Below are 6,385 nucleotides of genomic sequence, written 5' to 3' on the forward strand. Positions count from 1 at the left end.
TTTGTTCAGCACTTACTTTGTGCCAGGCTCTGTACTAAGCATTGGGGTAGATACAAGCAAATTGGGTTAGACACAGTCCCTCTCCAGTGAGGGGCTCACAGTCTCAATCCCCATTTTACAGATGAGGTAACTGAGGCACAGAGAAATAAAGTGACTTACCCAAGGTCTCAGACCAGATAAGTGGCAGAACTGGGATTAGAACCCATGACCTTCTAACTTCCAGGCCGCACTCAATCCACTACACCATGCCGCTCTATGATTTGATAAGTCCGTTCACTTAACACAACGTCTCTACAAGATATCCCAGTTTAGAAACCAGACAAGAAGCCAATTTGTTCAGGGACCGGAAGAAGCAGATCCTGGTTTCTGCCTAATTCAGACAATTGGGAAACAGCCCGAGTTAGATGGGTGGAAAAAGTGAAATAGAATTTGGCCCCTTTCATTCATTCAGTAGTATTTATTGAGCACTTACTATGTGCAGAGCACTGTACTAAGTGCTTGGGATGAACAAGTCGGCAACAGATAGAGACAGTCCCTGCCGTTTGACGGGCTTACAGTCTAATTGGGGGAGACGGACAGAGAAGAACAATGGCACTAAACAGCGTCAAGGGTAAGAACATCTCGTAAAAACAATGGCAACTAAATAGAATCAAGGCGATGTACAATTCATTAACAAAATAAATAGGGTAACGAAAATATATACAGTTGAGCGGACGGGTACAGTGCTGTGGGGATGGGAAGGGAGAGGTGGAGGAGCAGAGGGAAAAGGGGAAAATGAGGCTTTAGCTGCGGAGAGGTAAAGGGGGGATGGCAGAGGGAGTAGAGGGGGAAGAGGAGCTCAGTCTGGGAAGGCCTCTTGGAGGAGGTGATTTTTAAGTAAGGTTTTGAAGAGGGAAAGAGAATCAGTTTGGCGGAGGTGAGGAGGGAGGGCGTTCCGGGACCGCGGGAGGACGTGACCCAGGGGTCGACGGCGGGATGGGCGAGACCGAGGGACGGCGAGGAGGTGGGCGGCAGAGGAGCGGAGCGTGCGGGGTGGGCGGTAGAAAGAGAGAAGGGAGGAGAGGTAGGAAGGGGCAAGGTGATGGAGAGCCTTGAAGCCTAGAGTGAGGAGTTTTTGTTTGGAGCGGAGGTCGATAGGCAACCACTGGAGTTGTTTAAGAAGGCCCCTCTCCAGTCAAATCCTTTCCATGCCAACAACTCATTGGTAGGACTTGTCCATCTTGATTGGCCACCGGGCTACTGGGCAGTTGGGAATTCTGGACAAGGAGATGCCCATAGAGCCACACTCACTGAACCAGGTACTTGGAGGAATGCAACAATATCATGTGTGGGTTTTAGGAAATTGCCGCAACTTTGCGCCATCCTAGAACAACCGATGCCCGCTCCAGAGCCATAGCTGTCCCCTCCCAGTTCCGCGTAAACCCTGCTGACGCATCTGAGCCATAGAACTCGGCAGAAGGAGCTGTAGGGGAGGGCGGCTTGTCCCTGAAAAGGAACAACCTGGATAGACTACATCAGTATATTTATCTATGTGTCTATCTATCATGTTTACTAAGCGCTTAGTATTTGCAGGGCACTGTACTGAGCTCTTGGGAGAGTACAATGATGTAGTGGACAGAGAATGGGCCTGGGAGTCAGGGATCATGGGCTCAAATCCCAGCTCCACTTGTCTGCTGTGTGACTTAGAGCAAGTCACTTCACTTCTCTGAGCTTCAGTTACCTCATCTGTAAAATGGGGATCGAGACTGTGAGCCCCATCTGTGACAGGGGCTGTGCCAGTCCAGTTTGCTTATATCCACTCCAGCTCCTAGTATAGAGCCTGGCACATAGTAAGTGCTCGAAAACTATCATTATTATCATTATCATTATTATTACAATATGGTAAAATTGGTAGACACCTCCTGACCACAAGAATCTTACAGTCTAGAGGAGGACAGACCTGTTTTATTTCCAGTTTTCATCCATATAGACCCGATAAACTGACCAGTCTGCTGAAAAACTCAATAATTGGCCACCCTGTAGTATAGTAGTGGTAATAATAGTTATATAGATAATAGCACTTCTTACTGCATCCACTTTGAGCAGTCAGTGTACTAGACGATTGGAAGGTACATAATAAGTGATGCATTCCCTGCCTACAAGTAGCTTATGTCCTAATGAGGAAGAGTAAAGAAAGGCCAAAATTGCAAAGGAGTCTTCTCAGTGGGGTTGGGGAGGGTGGGAGCTGAATATTCTTCAACTGTTACCACCTGCGTTTGGGGAATATGACTCTAGGCACCTTCCACTCTCCCTGAATTTTATTAAAAGTAATCAAGAGGAATAATAAAGGTAACAGAACAGGGACTTCGTGCAGTCAGAACCCACTTTCAAACATCTGCTGAAAGGAGTTAAAATACCAATCAACCTAGGTAAGAAACGGAGACATAGAAATGGTTTTAACAGGGGACAAGTCTATGAAGTCATATCCTCCCAGGGAGGCCGCTCTGTCTAACAGATACTTTATACTACAGCAACTCACCGAGGTGCCTGGAAATCCCTAACCCTTTGTGTCCCTCCTTACTGTAAGATAAACCCCAGCATCTGCTCTTAATTAGTTCTGCCCCATCTCCGCCCTTCAGCAGCGTGGAAAATAAAACTAAATTCCACCATGAGTAAACACAGAGGCTCCATCCTCCTTCTGAGGACCTTGAAAGAATTTCTCAGAAATCGGGTAAAAGAACTCGAACTTTCCTTATGACTCTGTCATGGCCGGACCACTAGCTTACTTTATTTTTTTTAAAGAAATGTTTCCTTGGTGACCCATCCGTGGCCCTGAAAGGATTGCTTTCCATCTTAAACAGCCCAGGCTCCTGAATCCTTTATGCCACTCTGCCTGGAAGCAAGTCTTTGATTTTCTCCAGGTTTCAGTTTTCTCCAATAAAGTGGGGATTATCACGTTTGCCTTGCTCACAAAGGGAAGGTGAGGAACAATTCTTTCCCCTCCCCTACCCATTTTTTTTTTCTTCAGCTCTCAAGCCAACTTGTCTTAACTCCTCATTCAAAGAACATCCAAATGCTGCTCTTTATTTATCCTCTACCTTTGTCTGGCTTTTGAGCACCCAAGTCTGTCCCTCTGTCCCCTTCATGAACCTCAAAACCCTTGTGCTCCTCCCCCCTTTCCATCAGCTTGGTGCACTGCCTGTCACTTTTCTAGGTCTCTCAGAAAAAAATCGTATTCATTCACATTATGGCCCAGGTTTATTGCATAGTTTTTACAAACTAAAAATGGGGAAGGACTATTTTCCAGGGAATTGGGTCTAGTTATAAGGTTAGGAAGATCAAAAATAGGAAAAAATGAAGTGGAAAGGAGTGGAGAAGGAAGAGAAAGGTAAGAAGGAACTTGGGAGACTGAAACTGTAGCTCATCCAAGTGCTGCATACAGAGGGCACTCCACGAATGGGGGGAGTCGCCCCCACCCTCCCTTCTTTCCTGCCTACCCAAGAGTTCACCTTATCCTTGCGCCTGACTCTGGACCCTTTCCTTTGTCTTCCTATCCTGGAATTCACATGTCACTGCGTGCCTGAATCCATGACGTTCTGATACTGAGAAGTAGCATGGCGTAGTGGATAGAGTAGAGGTCTGGGAATCAGAAGGGTGTGCGTTCTAATCCTGACTCTGCCACATCTGCTGTGTGACCTCGGGCAAGTCATTTCACTTCCCTGTGCCTCATTTACTTCATTTATACAAAGAGGATTGAGACTGTGAGCCTCATGTGGAACGGGACTGTGTCCAACCCACTTCGCTTGTATCCACCTCAGCTAATAATAATAATAATTATGGTATTTGTTAAGTGCTTCCTATGTGCAGAGCACTGTTCTAAGTGCTGGGGTAGATACAGGGTAATCAGATTGTCCCACGTGGGGCTCACATTTTTTTTAATCCCCATTTTTACAGATGAGGTAACTGAGGCACAGAGAAGTTAAGTAACTTGCCCACATGGCAAGTGCTTAACAAATACCACAATTATCAGTAGTAGTACTCTTTCTACCCCGTCTCGGGGTCTCAGCTGGAGAGTTTCCAATACTCTACCAGTCTTAACTATGGGAGGGAGAGTCAAGCAGAGGCATATTCATTCCATTCCTAGCGTGGGCAGTGGCTAGCGAGTGGAAGACAACTGCTACAACTCAAAACTCACCTGTGCTGGGAAGCAGCAGTGTGGGAGAGAGCCGAGGGCAGAGACTCAAGTTTACTGCACAGAAGGAGGCAAAGGTAAACCACTTCCATATTTGTATCAAGTAAACTCTATGGATACACTACAAGAATGATTATAGATGGAGGTGGGACGTCCTGGAAGAGATGTGTCCATGGCATCGCTGTGGGTCGGAAACGACGCGACAGCATAGCACAAGACTCCCTCTACTGTGGCATGGGTCGCTATCTCTGCTCACAAAAGTAATCATTCATTTCCTCCTCAAAAATTAAGCTTGGGTTGGTGGCAATTATGAGTGTAGGCAATTATGTGACTAAATACTATGTTACCTTCTAAATGATTAGTCAGTTGAAGAATTTTACCTGCAATACTCCTTCCCACTCCTCTGGATATTTGGTAATTATTATTTTCCCCTCTACTGAAGGCCTCAGGGCAAGGTTTTCAAACTCTTTGTCCTTCACCTCACTGAGAATGAATCAGTGGTATTTATTGAGCACTTACTGGGTGCAGAGCACTGTACTAACTTCTTGAGAGAGAACAACACTATAGAGTTAATAAACATGATATCTGCCGGTGCTGGTTGATGGGTCACGTCTCGGTCTTCTTCTACAAACATTTCTCTCATCTCATTCTACAGTTTGCCTGAATCCTGCCCAGCTGTCTCTCTGTGTGATATCGCCCAAACCCTGTCCTCCCCGTGACTTTCCCATCACTGTAGATGGCACCACCATCCTTCCTGTCTCACAAGCCCGCAACCTTGGCATTATCCTTGACTCCTCGTGACTCCTCTTTAACCCACGTATTCAATCCATCACTAAGTACTGTCAGTCCCGTCTTCACAGCATCGCTAAAATCCACCCTTTTCTCTCCATTCAAACTGTTACCATATTAATACAATCACTCATCCTATCCCACCTGGATGACTGCATCAGCTTCCTTGCTCATCTTCCAGCCTCCTGTCTCTTCCCACTTCCAGTCAGTTTGCTGCCCGGATGATTTTTCTACAAAAACATTTGAGACATGTCAACCCGCTCCTCAAAAAACTCTAGTGGCTGCCCATCCACCGCCGCATCAAACAAAAAACTCCTCACCATTGACTTTAAAGCAGTCTGCCACCTTGCCCCTTCCTATCTCACTTCACTTCTCTCCTTCTACAACCCAGCCCACAATCTTCGCTCCTCTGGTGCTAACCTTCTCACTGTGCCTCTATCTCACCGCTGACCCCTAGCCCACACCTGTCTCTGGCCTAGAATACCCTCCCTCCTCATATTCATTCATTCATTCATTCAATAGTATTTATTGAGCGCTTACTATGTGCAGAGCACTGTACTAAGCGCTTGGGATGAACAAGTCGGCAACAGATAGAGACAGTCCCTGCCGTTTGACGGGCTTACAGTCTAATCGGGGGAGACGGACAGACGAGAACAATGGCACTAAACAGCGTCAAGGGGAAGAACATCTCGTAAAAACCGATGGCAACTAAATAGAATCAAGGCGATGTACAATTCATTAACAAAATAAATAGGGTAACGAAAATATATACAGTTGAGCGGACGGGTACAGTGCTGTGGGGATGGGAAGGGAGAGGTGGAGGAGCAGAGGGAAAAGGGGAAAATGAGGCTTTAGCTGCGGAGAGGTAAAGGGGGGATGGCAGAGGGAGTAGAGGGGGAAGAGGAGCTCAGTCTGGGAAGGCCTCTTGGAGGAGGTGATTTTTAAGTAAGGTTTTGAAGAGGGAAAGAGAATCAGTTGGCGGAGGTGAGGAGGGAGGGCGTTCCAGGACCGCGGGAGGACGTGACCCAGGGGTCGACGGCGGGATAGGCGAGACCGAGGGACGGCGAGGAGGTGGGCGGCAGAGGAGCGGAGCATGCGGGGTGGGCGGTAGAAAGAGAGAAGGGAGGAGAGGTAGGAAGGGGCAAGGTGATGGAGAGCCTTGAAGCCTAGAGTGAGGAGTTTTTGTTTGGAGCGGAGGTCGATAGGCAACCACTGGAGTTGTTTAAGAAGGGGAGTGACATGCCCAGATCGTTTCTGCAGGAAGATGAGCCGGGCAGCGGAGTGAAGAATAGACCGGAGCGGGGCGAGAGAGGAGGAAGGGAGGTCAGAGAGAAGGCTGACACAGTAGTCTAGCCGGGATATAACGAGAGCCCGTAATAGTAAGGTAGCCGTTTGGGTGGAGAGGAAAGGGCGGATCTTGGCGAT

Source organism: Ornithorhynchus anatinus, chromosome 4 (assembly GCF_004115215.2).
Source record: "Ornithorhynchus anatinus isolate Pmale09 chromosome 4, mOrnAna1.pri.v4, whole genome shotgun sequence".
NCBI classification, from domain to species: domain Eukaryota; kingdom Metazoa; phylum Chordata; class Mammalia; order Monotremata; family Ornithorhynchidae; genus Ornithorhynchus; species Ornithorhynchus anatinus.